At 38.2% G+C, this 20591-nt stretch overlaps 1 pseudogene; it reads left to right on the forward strand.

The window, feature by feature from the left end:
* The first annotated feature begins 322 nt into the window (after nt 1-322).
* On the forward strand, nt 323-15435 carry LOC140514673 (T-complex protein 1 subunit alpha pseudogene; annotated as a pseudogene).
* The last annotated feature ends 5156 nt before the right edge of the window (nt 15436-20591 follow it).

A 20591-nucleotide genomic window follows, 5' to 3' on the forward strand; every position in this document is an offset into this window, starting at 1 on the left:
AATACGTAATATAAAATGCATAGAATTACAAAGGAAACCAATTATAATTATCAAAATATAGAAACCATATGTTATATATGTATGTATATGTGTGTATATTGTGTATATGTGTGTATGTACCTTTTAAAAAAATCTTGATAGCTATATATATATATATATATACATATATATATATTTTTAAAGGTTATGAACTCCAGATTTTAACTATATACATGAAAAATCTTGATAGTGTTTTATACACACACACACACATATATATTTTATATATATATACATATTAAAAGGTCATGAACTCCAAATTTTAACCCTTAACCTAGTGGGCATGAACCTCCTCAGCTTTCCTTTTCTTTTGAACCTGGCCACAGAGCAGGATGTGCCCAGTGAAATTGATGGACAGAACCAACTTCAGCTTGAAACTCCCTCAGAAGCCACCAGAGCTCTCCTACAGAAGGATGTAAGCAGCAGGCTGGGACCTCCAACCATTTCTGCCCTCCGAAGGTTATGGACAGTACCAAATGTGTTCCCCAGCTCATGAACTAGCTTCTGTATGCTGCTAGTCAGACCAAGCGATTTGATGATCTAGTGAATGGGGTGCTGGACTTGGAGTCAGGAAGACCTGAAGATCTGGCTTCAGACACTTACTAGCTTTATGACTCTGGGCAAGATTCTCAACCTCTCTCAGTCCAGGTATCCTCTTTCGTAAAATGAAAATATTGGATTTGATGATCTCTAAGATCTCATCTGACTTTAAATCTGTGATAAGACTTCTTCAGTTTTATCAAAGGCCAATTGAATCTACTGGTCAAAGATATTTTTGTGGATCAGGAAAACATGAGTCCATATGCCCAAAGGGCTATACAACTGTGCATATCCTTTGATCCAACAATATCACTACTAGGTCTATATCCCAAATGCTCAAAAATATTTATAGCAGCTCTTTTTGTGATACCTAAGAATTGGTAATTGAGGGGATGCCCATCAATTGGAGAATAACTGAACAAACTGTGGTATATAGATGTAATGGAATACTGTTGTGCTATAAGAAATGATGAGCAGGCAGATTTCAGAAGAATCTAGAAAGACTTATGTAAACTGATGCTGAGTCAAGTGAGTAGAACCAGAAGAACGCTGCACACAATGACAGCAACATTGTGTGATGATCAACTCCGATAGACGTAGCTTTTCTCAACAATACCATGATCTAAGATAATTCCGAAACACTCGTGATGCAAAATGCTATCCACATCCAGAGAAAGAACTGATGGAGTCTGAACGCAGACTGAAGCATGCTATTTTCACTTTCTTTGGTTTTTTGTGTTTCTCCTCGTTTGTTCTGCTTCTTCTTTTACAGGATGACTAATGTGGAAATATCTTTTACATGATTACACATGTATAAAGTATATCAGATTTCTTGCCATCCTGGGAATGGGGAAGGGAGGGAGGAAGAAAAATTTGGAACTCAAAATCTTATATAAAATGAATGTTGAAAATTATCTTTACATGTAATTGAAAAAAATAAAATAGTATTTACTATGTTAACTGCTGCATAAGAAATTAAGCATCGGGGATTTCTTGATGAAAAAACCAATGCAGATCAGTACCTTCTCTTCAATTTAGAATTGTCTGGGACACTGGAAAGTAAAGTCATTTGCAAGAAGGGCATCTCTGTGGTAGGAAGGAATAACACTGTGGTATGGTTAGGTCTATGACAGACCCCTTTTTTATAACAGTGCTTCCCCTCAGGGAAGGTTTGGTCATAGGGAGTTGAGAACTATATTATGCTGGCTTGTCTTACTTCCCTTTACACTTGATCCCCTACCCTCACACTCTAACTCACTTGTGGAACTGGGTCCCAGAAGAATTTATAAATGATGTCACCATAATATAATAATAACACCAGGTGTTATTACTATTAGGTATTAGTACCTCCATTTACACCCTAGATCAAGCCCTCATCTCTTCTCACCTGGACTATTGCAGTAACCTTCTAAGTGACCTCTTATCTCAATTTCTCTGGAATAGATTGAGTATCCTTGGATTGTCATTCAGTCTTTCAGTCATTTATGACTCTGCATGACCTTACGGACCATAGCATGCTAATACTATTCAAATGACGTTTTTGGCAAAGATACAGCAGTGGTTTGCCATTTCCTTTTCCAGTGGATTAAGGCAAACAAAGGCTAAATGACTTGCCCAGGGTTACCCAGATAGTAAATATTTGAGGTCAGATTTGATTTCAGATTTTCTTGACTCTAGGCCCAGGACCCTATTTATTGAGTCACCTCTATCCTTAGATACACAGATAATTTTCTAGCTGTGGTGCTACAATCTCCTGGATCTTCTCTTGTTTATCAGACTTCAGTTTCTTTTGTTAGATCTTCATCCAAGTCATATCCCCAATCATGGGTGTCCTCTAAGGCTCTATCCTTGGCTGCTTTCTTTTTTTTTTCTATACTATCTCACTTGGTAATTTCATCAGCTCCCTGGGGTGCAATTAGTCTATGCAGAGAATTCTGAGATCTACAAATCCAAACCATCTCTTTTCTGAGTTCTAATCTCCATCTCAAAGTGGATATCTCATAGGAATCCTAAATGCAATGTGTCCAAAGTAGAACTCACTATCTTTCCCCTGAAATTCTCCCCTTTTCTGATTTTTCCTGTTACTGCTGAGCATACTACCATTCTCCCAGCCATCCAGGCTTGCAACTGTCACTACACCCTTGACTCCTCACTCACCCTTACTCCAAGTATTCAACTTGTTGCAGTGTCTTGTTGAGTTAATCTTTATAACATCTCATATATAACATCCCTTTCTTTTCTTTTTAAAATATTTTATTTTATTCCGAACTTAAGAAAGAAAGCAAGCATTTCTATAACATATAATAGAATAGAAAAAAGATGATTTACGTGAAACTGCAAATCAATTATGTACAGCCTGATATTCCTTTATATAATAAAGTTATTATGTAAATTTTTTTTTCCTTTTTTTCTCCCTCCCCACTCCCTGCCCCCCTGCCTAGAGAAGGCTAACATAAGGCACCAACGTGTATCTTTATAAAATCGTAATACATACTTCTATTAGTTCTTTCTAGCATCTTCCTTCATATGTCCTTTGTAACTAATTAGGGTATTTATAATAGTCAAAATGACTTACTCACTCAAAGTTGTTCTTAAAACAACAGTGTTGTTATTATATGCAACTTTCTCTCGTTCCTGTTCATTTCATCCTTCATCCTTTCATGCAAGTCTATGTTTCGCTAAGATGATTGAGTTCATCATTTCTTACAGCACAGTAGTACATCACCATCATATACCACAACTTATTCAGCCACTTCCCAGTTCATGGGCATCCCTTAAATTTCTAGTTCATTGTCACCACATATTATATATATATTTATAACATATAAATATTTTAAAATATATAAATTCTTTTCCTTAACTATCCTGAGAAGCTTAGTAAGTAATGGTATTGCTTTCTTTACAGTCACAGCTCAGATCTCTTATCTAGACTTTCCACCTGGACTATTGCAATTCCTAATTGATCTTCTGACCCTGAGTCTTCCCCTATTGGTCCATCTCCATAAATACATCAAAGCAATTTTCCTAAAATATAGGTCTGACCACTTGCCCCCTATTACTCAATAATCACGAGTTTTCCCCTGTTACCTCTAAAATCTTATCTAAAGTCTTTCATCTGGTATTTGAATCTCATCACAGTCTGGCCCATTCCTACTTTCCAGTTGTCCTATAGTGTACTTTACTCTCCCTTAAAGCCTCTGTAATCCTGTTGTACTCACTTTCTCTGTGTTCTTCAGGCATAACATTTCATTTTCTGTCCTTATGCTTTTACATTGGTTCTTACGTGTGTGTATATACATATATATGCATATATGTATATATATATATATACACACACACACACACACACACACACACACACATATATATATATAATATCCCCCCAAAGACATGTTAAAACTTTTCTTTTAATATTTATCTTTTTTATTTTGAGTTCCAAATTCAGTTTCTCCTCACTCCTCTTCTCCTCCCTGAGATGGTAACCAAACAGATGTAGGTTATACATGTGCAATTATGTAAGACATTTCCATATTAACTTTGTAATTTTGTACAAGAAGTCTCTAATAAAAGAGAAAGAACAAAAGAAAAGATGTGAAAAGTATCATGCTCCAATGTCAGTTCTTTCTCTGGAGGCAGATGGTCTGCTTTATCATTAGTCCTTTGGGATTGTCTTGGATCATCATATTGCTGAGAATAGGTAAGTCATTCACAATTCTTCATCGAATGATACTGCTGTTACTGTGTACAATGTTCTCCTGGTTCTGTTCCCTTTACTATGCATCAGTTCATGTAAGTCTTTCTAGTTTTTCTGAAATCATACTGCTTGTCATCTCTTATAACACAATAACGCCCCATTTCAATCATAGATCACAACTTGTTTAGCCATTCCTTAATTGATGGGCATCACTTTGATTTCTAATTCTCAGGCACCACAAAAAGAGCTGCTATAAATGTTTTTGTACACATAGGTCCTTCCCCTCACCCTCCTCTCCCCTTTCTTGATATTGCTGGATCAAAGGGTTTGTAAAGTTTTATAGCCTTTTGGACATAGTTCCAAATTGCTCTTCAGAATGGTTCGTAACTTCACTAACAGTTAGTGTCCTAGTTTTCCCACATCCACTCCAACATCTCTCATTGACCTTTTGTTGTCATATTAGCCAAGTGATAGGTGTGAGGTGGTACCTCAGAGTTGTATTTATTGCATTTCTCTAGTCAGTAGTGATGTAAAACATTTTTTCACATGAGTGTAGATAACTTTGATTTCTTTGTCTGACAACTGCCTGTCCATATCTTTTTCTGTCTTCACTTCTGCACCTTAGTTTCCCTTGCTTTCTTCAGAACTAGCTCACATCCCTCCTCCTGCAGAAAGTCTTCCCAAGTCCCTCCCACCCTCACTCCAGCTGTTCTGTATCTACTTGATATACCTTACATGCATCTAGTTATTTGCCTATCTTCTATCCCCAACACAATGTGCTTCTTCTTCTTGGAGACAGCGGCTATTTTTCTTGTATCCTCAGCAGTTTACACATGGAGCCCAAAAATATTTGTTGGCTGATTGCCTGATGAATTTATGGGACTTGTGAGAATAGTGGTCCTACTGTAGTCTATGCACACAGAGCTACTTTTTTTAAGTGGAGAGGTTAGTGGGTAGGGATGGAAGGAATGGAGGAGGAAGAAGGCTGTGCACTCCAAACTGCTTCTGACTGCTCTAGTTCTGTGGTCCCAATGCTTATGGCAACCATGAGCTTCTTTAAAATATATATATTTAGTTTTCAACATTCGTTTCCACAAGATTTTGAGATTCAAATTTTCTCTCCATCTCTCCCCTCCACCCACGCCCAGACACCATGCATTCTGATTACCCCTTCCCCTAATCTGCCCTCCCTTCTATCACACCCCTCCCTTGCCTTATCCCCATCTCCTCTATTTTCTTGTAGGGCAGATAGATTTCTATACCCCATTATCTGTATTTCTTATTTCCAAGTTGCATATAAAAAGTTTTAACATTCGTTTTTAAAACTTTGAGTTCCAACTTCTCTCTTCCTCCCTCCCCACCCATCCGCACTGAGAAGGCAAGCAATTCAATATAGGTTATACATGTGTAATTATGCAAAAGACTTGCATCAAAGTCATGTTGTGAAAGACTAACTATATTTCCCTCCATCCTATCCTGCCCCCCATTTTTTCTATTCTGTCTTTTCACCTTGTCCTTCCCCAAAAGTGTTTACTTCTAATTACCCCCTCCTCCCATTTGCCCTCCTTTCTATCATCCCCTCCACACTCCACTTATCCCTTTCTCCCCTACTTTCCTGTAATTGAGTGTGTATGTTATTTCCTCCTTAAGTCAAATGTGACAAGAGTAAGCTTCACTTTTTCCCTCTCACCTTCTCCCTTTTCTCCTCCATTGAAAAACCTTTTTCTTGCCTCTTTTGTGAGAGATAATTTGCCCCATTTCATTTCTCCCTTTCTCCTCCAATATATTCCTCTCTCACCCCTTAATTTTACTTTTTTAGATATCATCCCTTCCTATTCAACTCACCTTGTGCCCTTTGTCTATATGTATATAATCCTTTCAACTACTCAAATACTGAGAAAAGTCTCAAGAGTTACAAATATTAACTTTCTATGTAGGAATGTAAACAGTTCAACTTTAGTAAATCCCTTATGATTTCTCTTTTCTGTTTACCTTTTCGTGCTTCTCTTGATCTTGTGTTTGAAAGTCAAATTTTCTATTCAGCTCTGGTCTTTTCATCAAGAATGTTCGAAAGTCCTCTATTTCACTGAACAACCATTTTTTCCCTGAAGTATTGTAGTCAGTTTTGCTGGGTAAGTGATTCTTGGTTTTAATCCTAGCTCCTTTGACTTCTGGAATATCATATTCCAAGCCCTATGATCTCTTAATGTAGAAGCTGCTAGATCTTGTGCTATCCTCAATACTTGAATTGTTTCTTTCTGGCTGCTTGCAATATTTTCTCCTTGACCTGGGAACACTGGAATTTGGCTACAATATTCATAGGGGTTTTTCTTTTGGGATCTCTTTCAGGAGATGATATTGGTAGAGTCTTTCATTATTTCTTTTACCCTCTGATTCTAGAATATCATGACAGTTTTTCCTTGATTATTTCATCAAAGATGATGTCTAGGCTCTTTTTTTGAAGATGGCTTTCAGGTAGTCCCATAATTTTTAAATTGTGTCTCCTGGATCTGTTTTCCAGGTCAGTTGTTTTTCCAATGAGATATTTCACATTGTCGTTTTTCCATTCCTTTGGTTTTGTTTTATAATTTCTTGATTTTCCATAAAGTCATTAGTTTCCATCTGTTTCATATTAATCTTTAAGGAATTATTTTCTTCAGTGAGCTTTTGGATCTCCTTTTCTATCTGGTCAGTTCTGCCTTTTAGGGCATTCTTCTCCTCATTGGCTTTTTGGATCTCTTTTGCCATTTGGGTTAGTCTATTTTTTAAAATGTTATTTTCTTCAATATTTTTTTGTATCTCTTTTTGCAAGCAGTTGACTCATTTTTCATGATTTTCTTGCATCACTCTCATTTCTTTTCCTAATTTTTGCTCTACTTTGTTCTACTTCTCTTACTTGATTTTCAAAATCCTTTTCGTGCTCTTCCACTGTCTGAGACCATTTCATATTTTTCTTGGAGACTTTGAATAGAGGAACTTTAACTTTGTTTTCTTCTGTTTGTATGCTTTGGTCTTCCCTGTCTCCAAATTAAGATTCTGTAGTCTGATTCTTTTTCCAGTTTTTGCTTATTTCCCATGTCATTTACTTGACTTTTCACCTCTTTTTCAAGGTAGTTCTTTGCTTCCAGTGGGGTGGAGGGCTATACTGTCACAGCTGCTTGATCTACCCCACAATCTGTGGGCCTAGAGCTTCAGAAACAGTGGCTGCAGCTGCCCCTGCTGCTGCTATGGCTGCCTTAGGTTCTTTGCCCTGGGGCTAGGGTTGGATCACACCACTCTCCTGCACTGGTCCCACACGCTTTTCCCACTGACCTTCCAATTTGTCCTCAGTGTTTTGGGATTATGAAGTCTGGAAACCACCACAGGTGTGAGAGATTCAGTCTGCCCAAGGCCTGCTCAGTCCTGTCTGTGCCAGCAAGGCCCTCACTGGACTTCACCCTGCCCCCAACATGGTGTAATAGACACTTTCCAGAGACATTCCAGGCTGTGTTGGGCTGGAAATTTGCTTCACTCCATCATTCTGTGGATTCTGCAGCTCCAGAATTTATTTAGAGCCATTTTTTACAGGTATTTGGCTGGGCTTGGCAATAGTGCTCTAGAAAGTCTGTGCTGTTACTCCACCATCTTCCAACCATGAACTTCTTCCAGAATTACCAAGACAACCAAAGCACTCTGAATCAATTGTCAACAAAAACTGTGTCCCTATTGATGCCCCTGAGGAACATCAATTAGTCCCTTTCTTTTCCTAAAGTTTGTGATATGAGTCCACCTAAGTCTCCAGGTGGAGAATTTCCTTAACTCCTCTTCACATTTTGGTGGGATTGTTCACAAATAAATTCTCATTCTTGCCAAGTAGCCAAGCTCTTCTTATCATACAATTAACTTTTATGTCTGATCTTCTTTGCAATTTCTGTTTCTTTCAATTTTGAATTTGAATGTTGTAGTCTGCTTATGCATACCATGTACTTCTCCTTTGCTCTGTGTAGTACTCATTTTTAATTCTTTGGAGGCAGTTGGAACACATGAGTTAAAGGAGCAGATAAGTGAAATGTTTGTATTTGTAAAATTTCATACCCCAGAGCAAAGCCCTCCAAATCCCAGATTAGTTATGAGTCTGGGTGTGAACAGTGGTGTTGTTTTTTTTCCTTGAGGTACAGATGAAGTAGAAAGATAAAAGAGGAGCAGATCTTAAGGATGTTATTATATTTTACTGGAGTTAGAAAGGTAGGTGAGAGCAATTTTCTAAGACTGTAAGTTAGTGGTAGATTGTCAATCAGAATTACTGGAGGGAGTTTCCATGCTGTGAGTTCCTCATATTGATGAAATACAGGTCCACCTCCCATTATTTATTAATCCTGTAGGTTATTATATCAATATATTTTATGTTAGTTGTTAATAATGAACAAAATCCCAGCAGTAAAAGTGGGCTGCCTCTGGAAATCTACTGTGTAGTCCCTGAGTCTTATTACTGTAGCCAGGGAAATCCAGACTTGGAGTCAGGAACATCTGGATTCAAATCCAACCATCTGTGTAACCATGGGCAAGTCACTAAACTTTTACTGCCTCACTTTTCTCATCTGTAAAATGGGGATAATAATACCACCTATCTTCCAGGCTTGTGGTAAGGATCATATGAGATGATAATTATTACCTTAAAGTACTTTAGAAATGCTAGCTATAATTATGTCAAGAACTCTTTTTCAAGACAGTTCTTCCTCAAATTGGTCTTTTTAGAAAGATGTCATTAATGCTCCTGTTTACCTTCATCCCACCTAGAATGCAGTGTAGGGATGCAGATTCACTTTCTTCTCTGGACAAGAAAATGGGAAGGTCTTGGTGTATGGAGGCTTTCCTCTCTGCTTGAAGAAGGAAACCCTTGAGCTAGGAACTAAATCTTCATAAAGTACAGGTCTGATCAGTATTCAACTGGAAAAATGGAGGGACTTCCACTGATTCTCTTTCTTCTACTTCCAGACAGATAACAGTGGAGATTTATTCCATGGCCCTGGTGGGTATGGTGGTGTTTACTGTGATTTTGGGCCTTGGATACCTATGGGTTGTGTTCCTCACAGCAGGCATGCTGGGATAAGTCACAGCTAATATATTTTAATTGGCAGGTGATGTCCCCTTATTCTTCATTACACTAGCATCCTAGGATGCCTGTTGCTTCCTGCCTTCTCCAATCTGTAATGTGGACCAACTGACCTATACGATGACCTTTACAAATGGGCCCTTTGTTCTGCTTGAATGGATAACACAAGTCAAGGTCCTGTTGAACCACTGTAATAGCAATAGTGTATGATGAAAAACTGTGAATGACTTAGCTATTCTCAGCAACACAGTGATCCAAGGCAATCCCAAAAGACTGATGAGGAAGCACACCATCTGCCTCCAGAGAAAGAAAGGATATTGTTGGAATATAGGGTGAAGCATTCTGTTTTTCAAATTATTTCTTTAATTCTTTTTTTTATTTGAGTCTTCTTGTACAAAATGACTAATATGGAAATGTTTTACATGATTGCACCTGTATAACCTATATCTGATAGCTTACTGTCTCAGGGAGAGGGGAGGAGAAAAGGATAAAATTTCAAGCTCAAAACTTTTTAAAAAGTTAAAAAATTGCTTTACATGTAATTGGGGGGAAATAATATATATGTATGTAAGTGTGTATGTGTGTGTAATTTTTATTTACATATTTATATATGTATATATGCATATATATATACATATATACACATATATGTGTGTGTATATAAACAAGTCAGAAGTCTTGAGGCCTTCAGTCTTCAGTCTCATTTTGTTGGTATAGAGCAAATTTCATGATGCTTCTTTTTCAGAGTTTCTCTTGGTATCTTAGGAACTTGTAGGTCCTTCTGTAGGGTTCTAGTCCACATTTGTGTGCTGCATTTAGAAACCCCTCTCAATAATTTTTTAAAAATCACTGCTGAGAGATAATAGAATGTTTTTGTCTTGTTGCGTCTCTTTATCACAGGGTATTCTCCCTTTGCCCTGTCATTCCTTCCCTGATCTTTTCTGTAGTATTCCAGGCACCTAGCCCTGCTAGGGAGCCATTCCTGGGAAAGACAGCAGTTTGTTGTTGTCATATAATTGTTTTTCAGTGGTGTCTGACTGTTTGTGGCTCCATTTGGGGTTTTCTTGGCAGGGATACTGGAGTGGTTTGCCATTTCCTTCTCCAACTCATTTCATAGATGAGGAACTAAGGCAAACAGGGTTAAGTGATTTGCCCAGGGTCACATAGCTAGTAAGTGTCTGAGACCAAATTTAAATTCATGAAAATGAGTCTTTCTGACTCCCAGCCCAGCATTGTATTCATTGTGCCGCTTAGCTGCCCCATTTTATGTATCTGGTATTTGCCAAAACTATCTGTGATTCCACAGCTCAGGATCGAATTATTTTGGGGGAGGGGTAATTAGTAAAGGGTGTTTCAAAAATGTATTATTTTTAAAATAATAAAATTAAATCAACTCCTCTGTAAGTAAAAAATCCCCAAGGGATTTTAAATTCACAAACTGACATTACATATGCAGGAATCAACTTGTGGTTAAGTCACTTGTTCAGTTCAGGACTCTCCTCTGGGTTGTTTAGTTGCATTTACAACATCAAAAAGTAAATTACTCTCAGTTGTTGCTAAGTGCAGTCTCATTAATAAATAGTACCTTGAGCAAACCAGTTTATTTTTCTGCCTTTTAAAAGCATCATTAATAATCAGCTGCTCTCAGAATTATCACCGTACTTCTCCCAAGAAAACGAAGTTTTCCAGGAACAGAGGCCTTAATTGTTTGTGTTTCTGCAAAACATCCAGGCCAAATGCCTGAATGATAGGAATATTACCTTGTATTTGCATATATATTACCATATACTTGCATATATTTACATAGACTATTATAGAGTACAAAGCACTTTCAAACAACCTCATTCACTTTTCACAATAACCTTGTAAGCTGCATAGGAAAAATATGATGTTGGACCTCATTTTGCTGAAGTGATTTGCAATTTCCTTCTCCAGCTCATTTAATAGATGAGGAAACTGAGTCAGACAGGGTAAAGTGACTTGCCCAAGGTCACACAGTTAGTAAGTGTTTGAGGTTGGATTTGAACTCAGATTTTTCTGACTCCAGGCCTGGAGCTCTACCCACTGAGCTAGAAATGTGTCTTCCTCATCTTAGGGACTCTCAAAACTAGTAAATAGGATTGACCAAATGTCCAGGGCTTCCAGTTCTTTAGCATGATGGCAGAATGGCAAAGCTGTCAGCTAATTGGGATCACTAGAAAGTGTACATGTAGCTAATCAAATCTGGGTGAAGAATACACAATGCATAGGAAATGACTTCCCTTCTATTAAGTTTATTAACTCTAGAGGCTTACCAAGCCTGGTATTGATGTTGAAGCTTCCTGTGCAGGAGTTAAGGTGCCATGATAAGAGGTATTTATATAGAGCTTAGTCTGTCCATAACAGAATTCCACAATCCTCACAACAACCTTTTAAGGTAAACATTATAGATATTATCTGTCTTTTACAGAAGAGAAAACTCATAGGCTCATAGATTTGGAGCTAAAAGCAACTTCTGAGAGTCCAACCCCCTCAATTTACAGATGAGGAAACTGAGGCTTAAAGAAGTTAAATGACTTGACCAGGGTCATGCCACTAGTAAATATGTGAAGCAGGATTTAAACTCAGGCCTTTCTGATGTGAAAACTCAGAGGTTAAATGGTTTGCCCTGGGTCACAAAGCTAGTGTCATGGGTGATTAGATGAATCATAGGTTACTTAGCAAGAGTCATAGTTGTACTTTGCTTTTGGAAGAGGGCCAAAATGACAACACTATTATTGGGGTCAAGGCACAGTGTGTCAGGCTATGACAGATCAAACTAATGCGAGCTTGGAAGACTCTACCACAAGGTTAGGCACAAATAGTGCATACAAACATTTGGAGTGGAGATGTCTCTAAATTTGTATATCTCATATTTCTTTTGAGCTACTGCAATTCTGCTTTGCTTAGAGAGCACAGTGCCTTCTTTGATGTGGGCACACCCTGCTGGGTGGTTCTGTGCCAGTATCTTCCATGTCTCATTCAATTCCAAAGTTCTTCAGAGAGACCTTGAGAGTGTCCCTGAGAGCTAGAATCATAGGTGAAATCAAAGGGTGTTTGGAACATCTTTTGATTCCAAGCCAAGCACATCTTCCTCTGTCATACAGTTAACTATACAAATTATTCTATAAACAGCTATGTACAAACAAGCCGCATATAGGACAAATTGGAAATAATTAATGTTTGGAAGACCTTAAGAAAGTTTCCGTTTGCATTCAGTTAGGAAGAGGATTCCTGTATATCAGCAGAGACACCCTGTTAGAAACAGGCCTAACACCAGCACTCATGTCAGGATACAATGAGACACAAGCAAGTCATTCAACAATTAACAAAAGGAGATCACTTTACCCTAACACTGCAGGGATATGAAGCAAGCATACAATAGCACTTGTATCTCTGGATGTTCCCTCCTCATCTTCACAGGGAACTGAATCTGGTCAACAGAGCAGGATAAGGTGATTCATGGTTGGAGAGTATCCCCCAAGTTGGTAGAACATTTGTTTCTTTAGATAACCAGTGAAAGTTGCACCAAAGGAGGCAGGGGCCAATTGAGTCCCAGGAATAACTTCACTGCCTTTTATTAAACTTCAATATATTTTCATTTGCTTAATTTTTATTTGTTTCAAATATTTCCCAATTACATTTTTAAAAGATTAACATTTATTTAAAAAACTGAGTTCTAAAATACACTTAATATGATTATACATGTATATCCTCTATTGGATTGCTCGCCATCTTGGGAAAGGGGAGGGGAAGGAGGGAAAAAATTTGGAACTCAAAATTTTATAAAAGTGACTATTGAAAACTATTTTAAAATGTGATTGGAAAAAATAAAATACTGTTAAGTGGGAGAAGAAAAAAAAATTGAGCTCCAAATTCTCTCCCTCCCTCCTGCCCTTCCGTTGCCTCTTGAGAAGGCAAGTAATATATCAATAATCCATGTGAAATCATGCAAAACATTTCCATATTAGCCATGCTGCAAAAGAAAACCTATAAACACAAAAACAAGGAAAAAAGAAAATAAAAAAGTGATAAAGTAAAAAAAAGTAAGCTTGGTTGCCTTTTAAGGACAACTAACATCTATTATAGGGAAACAGGGAATCCTCGTTCTATCATGGACCCTTATCCCTATTTATAGAAACAGAACTGTGCTTCATTTTCAGACAGCCTTGGTGCTATCTGTCTATGAATGTGGCACAAACAACCAATTTGTGACAAGGAGACTTCAGCATCCTGTTTATACATAACTTCTGTAGGTTTGGCAGCTGTTTGCAGAGTTTTGCCTCAGAAAGCATATGAAGTATTTTCATGCAAAGCAGTACTGCTGAATGCCAAAATGGCCCGGCCACTGTTGCTCTTTGCTAATATTTCAAAGTTTCCATCTCTTGAAGTTATGATATAACGCATTCTCATAGTTTTCTTTTGTGTGTCTTGCTTGCTGTCCCCCCATTATATTATAGAAGATGTTCAGATTATCCTGCTGTCCCTAATTCTCTTCATGTCTTTTTTTTTTTGGCAAACTGTGTTGTAAAAAGAGTCATTTCTATGCTAGTAGAATGTTTTAACCTCTGATCAAACTTGTTCTTTATGGAAAAACTACATTGAACCCCATGCTTTTCATCATTTTTCCTTTCTCAAATCTATATGCCTGGGTTAGGGAGCAATCCCTTGGACACTGAGACAGTATTAGATATACTGCAAGTCTTAGTTTATTTGAAACTTATAGATATTCTTGAGACACGGGAATGCCAATTGAGCATTCTTTGACACTTTTCCTATGAAAATGGTAATGCGTCTGTTAAACAAATTTAATCATATACTTAAAAGAAAGGACTGGACAGGATCAGGAGACAAGGAGGTCATATCCTGCCTGTAGCACTTAACCTATTTGGCTATGGACAAATTATTTCAACTCTCTATCAGTTTGCTGATTTCTAAGTGGGAACAACACCTATAGTACTTCCTCACAAGATCATTTGATACTCCAAACAGATGGGGTACATAAAACACTATATGCCCATGGGCAAAGTCAGAAGGAGAGCATGCTTATAAATGCTATGCACTTCATTGTGTGGTGGCATCACAGGGCACGCCCCAAAGAATAGTTAATGTGAAAATTGCTTGCCTGGATGTTAGCTTGCAGAAAACAAAAATGAAGCTTTGTGTACAAGTGGTCATCAGAGACCCAGGAAAAACTGGATCAAATTAGAAAGAGAATCAGGTATTATGAAAGAGAGAATTCAAAAAATACTGGTCACTGGTACCAATGTTATTCTAACCACTGATTGAACTGATGATACGTGTCTAAAGCACTTTGTTGAGTGTTCAACTATAATAGTCCGAAGAGTTCTGAAAAGGGATCTTAAGTGGATTGCTAAAGCATCTGGGTCAACCTTTTTATCAATGCTGACTAATCTGGAAGGTGAAGAAAGCTTTGAAGCTCCAATGTCGGGACAAACAGAAGAGGTAGAACAAGATAGAATTTGTGATGATGAGCTAATTTTAATGAAAAACACTAGAGTTTGGATATCTGCCTCAATTATCTTACGTGGAACAAATGACTTCATGTGTGTTGAGATGGTTTACACGATGCTCTTTGTGTGGTTAATAGAGTCCTGGAGTCAAAGTCTGTAGAACCAGGTGGTGGTGCTGTAGAAGCAGCCCTTTCCATTTATCTGGAGAACTATGCAACCAGCGTAGGATCATGGGAACAACTTGCTATTGAAGAATTTACCAGATCTCTTCTCATTTTTCCAATACATTGGCAGTTAATGCTGCCCAAGACTATAGATCTGGTTGTCAAGTTTAAGAGCTTTTCATAACAAGTGCAAGAACCCAAAATGGATTGGTCTTGACTTAATCAATGGCAAACCCCAAGACAACAGGTTTGTGGAGTTGTTTGAAACTATCATGGTTAAAGTTAAGAGTCTGACATTTGCAACAGAAGCTACAATTGGCATTCTTTGAACTGATGACCTCATTAAGTTGCTTCCAGAAAGTCAAGATGATAAAAGAGGAGGACAAAGTTCACTCTGGGGCTATTGAAGACTGATCTGACTTTATTTATAACAGTATTACTGTAATTTCATCCTATACCATTTTGTCTTGTACTTAGTGTACAAATATAAAAAATACAACCTTTCATGTTGAATTTTTACAAGAGAGATGAAAGAGAAAATAAAGCTTCTTTCCTCCACAGAAAGAAAAAGTTTTGATGCCTTTTCTTTTCTTTCTACCAGTTATATTCCAGTATATCCTCTCTTACAATAAAAACAAAGAGAAACAAAACTGACCACATCTGTAGTCCCTTCGTTACTCTTCTACTGCGAGAAGTTTCACAATCTGACCCCAGGACCAATATGGGTCATATAATTGGTAAACATACACACAAATACATATATAACTACACAACATAATTAATGATATATTATAATTATATTCATATCAGTTATACATAATATATAAAAGTATAGCATATACATACGATTGGCATACATGTCATCCCAATTATATATACACATACATATACACACACAATTGGTAATATAACACATTATATTATATATATATTATATAGCCATATGTTATTATATAGTAGCTGTTGTAATGTGGTTGTGCTATTAGATTCTTACTGTCTTTGTAAGAATCTGAAATAGGAGATTTTCTATATACCTCCTTCCATTCCCCCACCAGGTCCAAACGAGTGAGGTTTTACATGTCCAGTATCACATTTTAATCCCAGCTTAGTCTCAACTCCACCACAAAGACTTGTTTGATTACGTTGTTCCTCGTTAATTTCTTTTCTGAATGCTCACAGTCATTAGAGTCATGCCATAAAGCTCAAGACCTAATTAAATAAAATCAGACTTCTCCAGGGCAAGGGTCATGATTTTACTTCTAAATCCTGCTACAACTCTGACCATAGGCACTCACATACTGTTGAATGACTGACCACAAGCTAGAGAGGACAATTCATGACTTCCTCTTATGCTTTTCTTTTTGCGACCCAGACCTGGTGTTTGTACTTATCCCTTAGGACACTCAGCTTGATCTGCTTGCCCCCTTGTCTGTTATTTAGCACTTTCTTCCCCATGATCCTCTGTAATATGCTTATTGGTCATCCTAGTCTGCTGTACCTGATCCTGATTAGCTCCATGGCAACATAGGTAATGTCTGAGGTAGACTTTGAACTTGGATGTGCCTGATTTCAAATATAGCCCTCTATTTATTATTCCATGTTATCTCACTTACTAGTATGTGGCTTACAAGGCTTTGCCCTGTAGCTGTCATTCCTTCTGAGGACTCTCCATTTGTGTTGGGCCTAAATTTATGATTCTATTCTGCTTTCTCAACTGTCCATCTTGTTTCTAGGATATGAAGACAGAAAGAAACCAAATAAGGTCCTGGAGACTGAGTATAACTGTGAACTCAGGATCTGAGAGAAGAAGGATTCTCCTGAGCACATGGGAAACAGGAAATTAAAAGTTCATTGCTATTAGTGAAGAAGGCTAGAATTGCTAGAACATATGAACCTTGGGCTGCTTTTCTTTAAAATAAGGAGAATAGTTATTTTAATGAGGAGAAGGCAGAATAAATGGCTGTATTTTCTTCTCTTACATGAGGACTAAGGTGAAGTAGAGGTATTATTAGATGATGTTACACTTTTTTTAGTATTTATTACAAAACACCCTACTTAGAAACCCATAGTAATGAGGTCTGAGCTAAAATGTAGATCCTTCCTCTCCAGAGAAAGGCAGTTAGGTAGCACAGTAGATAGTGCCGGATGTGAAGTTTAGAAGACCTGAACTCAAGTCAGACTTCAGCCATTTTCTAGCTCTCTGGCCCTGGACAGTCATTTAACCTGTCTTTTTCAGTTTCTCCAACAAAAAATAGGAATGATAATAGCACCTACCTCTAAGTTTTGTTGTGAGAATCATTCAGTTATTCATTATAAACAGCTTGGCACAATGCATAGCACATAATAGGTACTTTATAAGTGCTTCCTTCCTGATTTGGCAGCACTAACACATAGCTGTTTTGTGACCCTAATCATCCAAAAGGTCATTTTCTCATCCCAGTTATTTTTAAGAGTCACAGTCCCAACAGGAGATGAGGGTCCATTCTAGTCAATCAAGTCCCTGGTATTGAAGGTCTTTCAGAGCTGCTTGAGACAGGATAACTCCTCTCATATTTCTAGCTCTCATCTCTCCACACAAGTAAAATCAACTGATGAAATAAAAATAAAAAAAAGAAGAAGAAGGTGGAGGTCAGGGTGGGACAACTTAGTTGTGATAGCAATTCAAAGCACTAAAAGAATGAGGGTGGAAAAGGGGGCTGATGGCCAAGGATAGAAAAGACACCAAGAAAGGTAGGGAGAGAATACAGTAGATGAAGGCTCAGCCATGGGTAAGTGATGCTGGTAAACGGTAGGTGTACACAGGATCTCAGTTTCTCTTCTTGTGCTTACTCTGCGCCTCTAGGCACTGTAACCCAAGTAGCATCCTCAAGATAGAGAAACATTAAATACGTGGGGGAAAAAATCAACAATCAGTAAGCTATTTGGCTTAAACACTGTAACTGTCATACCTTTTGTCATTTCATTCCTACCCTCCCACATTTAAGTAAAGCTTAGAGGGATATGAACCATTCTTCAGTGAGGTAGAGTAAGACAAATGCTTCCACCTTTCCACATCATGACTTTCCCCATTGGTTCCAAGGTTTCCATATATCATAGGTTGGCATAAGAAATTAAATGGGAATTTTGGGGGAGTTTTGTGGAAGCTACAGATGACACAGAACCTATGACCAAATACTTTATCCAAATTTTACTATAAGATATTGTAAATACTCCATAAAAGAAAAAGAAAAAATCAGACTCCTTCTCTCCCTAAGAGAAAAAGGCTAAAAATGTTTGTGTGAAGGGAGGAGCCAAGATGGCGGAGTAGAAAGATACACATATGCTAGCTCCTAACCCACAGCCCATAAAATACCTGTAAAGAAGAACTCCCAACAAATTCCAGAGCAGCAGAAGCCACAGAACAATGGAGCAGAGGAGATTTCTGTTCCAGAGAGACCTGAAAAACTGACACGAAAGGTCCATCACGCACTGGACCAGAGCAGAGCCCAGCCCTGCCTTGGCCACGCAGCACCGAGAGGAGGAGATCAGAGCAGGCTTCAGGGACAGAACATCCAGCAGCCACGCAGGTCTCTGCACCCACAGGTGCCAAAGGTCAGTGAGAGGGTCTTTTTAGCTTGCTGAGAGGGGAGCAGGGTGTCTCCATAACTCAGGCCCCTCGGGGCAGCAGCAGAGGCAGCAGCAGACAAGGGCTCCAAAAGCAGGCAGGAGCTCTGATCCATTGTCGAAGGTCTCCACAAAAACCCCCTGAGGAAACTAAGCCCAGAGTGGCAGCCCTGCCCCAACCTGAGCACCTGAACTTAATCTCACATTGAATAGCAGCCCTGCCCCTGAGGAAAGCCCTGAGGCTGGGAAGCAGCATTTGAATCTTAGACCCCAAGCACTAGCTGGGTGGATCTGGAGGTGGGTATGGAGAGGAAACTCAGAAGTCAAGTAACTGGCTGGGAAAATGCCCAGAAAAGGGAGAAAAAAAATAAGACCATAGAAGTTTACTTTCTTGGGGAACAGATATCTCCTTCCATCCTTTCAGATGAGGAAGAACAATGCTTACCATCAGGGAAAGACATAGAAGTCACGGCTTCTGCATCCCAAAAATCCAAAATAAATATTCAGTGGGCTCAGGCCATGGAAGAGCTCAAAAAGGATTTTGAAAATCAAGTTAAAGAGGTGGAGGAAAAACTGGGAAAAGAAACGAGAGAGATGCAAGAAAAGCATGAAAAGCAGGTCAACAACTTGCTAAAGGAGACCCAAAAAAATGCTGAAGAAAATAACACCTTTAAAAATAGACTAACTCAAATGGCAAAAGAGACCCAAAAAGCCAATGAGGAGAAGAATGCTTTAAAGACCAGAATTAGTCACATGGCAAAGGAGGTTCAAAAGCTCACTGAAGAAAATAGTTCTTTCAAAATTAGAATGGAACAGATGGAGGCTAACGACTTTATGAGAAACCAAGAAATCACAAAACAAAACCAAAAGAATGAAAAAATGGAAGATAATGTGAAATATCTCATTGGAAAAATAACTGACCTGGAAAAGAGGTCCAGGAGAGACAATTTAAAAATTATGGGACTACCTGAAAGCCATGATCAAAAAAAGAGCCTAGATATCATCTTTCATGAAATTATCAAGGAAAACTACCCTGCTATCCTAGAACCAGGGGGCAAAATAAATATTGAAAGAATCCACCAATCACCTCCTGAAAGAGATCCAAAAAGAGAAACTCCTAGGAACATTGTGGCCAAATTCCAGAGTTCCCTGGTCAAGGAGAAAATATTGCAAGCAGCTAGAAAGAAACAATTCAAGTATTGTGGAAATGCAATCAGGATAACATAAGATCTAGCAGCTTCTACATTAAGGGATTGAAGGGCATGGAATATGATATTCCAGAAGTCAAAGGAACTAGGACTAAGACCAAGAATCAACTACCCAGAAAAACTGAGTAAAATACTTCAGGGCAAAAAATGGTCTTTCAATGAAATAGAGGACTTTCAAAAATTCTTGATGAAAAGACCAGAGACGAAAAGAAAATTTGACTTTCAAACACAAGAATGAAGAGAAGCATGAAAAGAATCTCTAGTTTCCTGCAAGTCTCTGCTTGAATATCTCCTTTGATGTGAAGCCTTGGAATTCCCCCAGCTGCTAGTGCCTCTCCCCCAAATTTCCTTGTTTCTATTATACATGCCACTATACGTACTTGTTTTTCTCCCCTCACTTGATCATAAAACTAAGATTACTTTCAATTCCCCATACCTATCCCTTTCTCCCTTCTTTCCTGGTCCTTGCCTTTGTCGTTGTCTTCCACATTCTCTGTATGCACATAAATTTTCTTATACATACATCCTTATTTATATGTGGTATAGTCCAATGGAACATGAAGTGCTTAGGGTAAGGGGAGCTTTCTTCGTACTCCCAGCACTTCCTAGGATGCCCAGCTAAGTACTTAACACATGTTTATCGACTGGCTAACTCTAGTCTTGGTATCTCCAGAACCTAGGACAGTGACTTGCACACAGAAGGAACTTAATTAATGTTTGTTGATTGACTGCTAGAGGAATTGCAGATGTCCTTGAAAA

The sequence above is a fragment of the Notamacropus eugenii genome, chromosome 7 (genome assembly GCF_028372415.1).
Source record: "Notamacropus eugenii isolate mMacEug1 chromosome 7, mMacEug1.pri_v2, whole genome shotgun sequence".
In the NCBI taxonomy this organism is placed as follows: Eukaryota; Metazoa; Chordata; class Mammalia; order Diprotodontia; family Macropodidae; genus Notamacropus; species Notamacropus eugenii.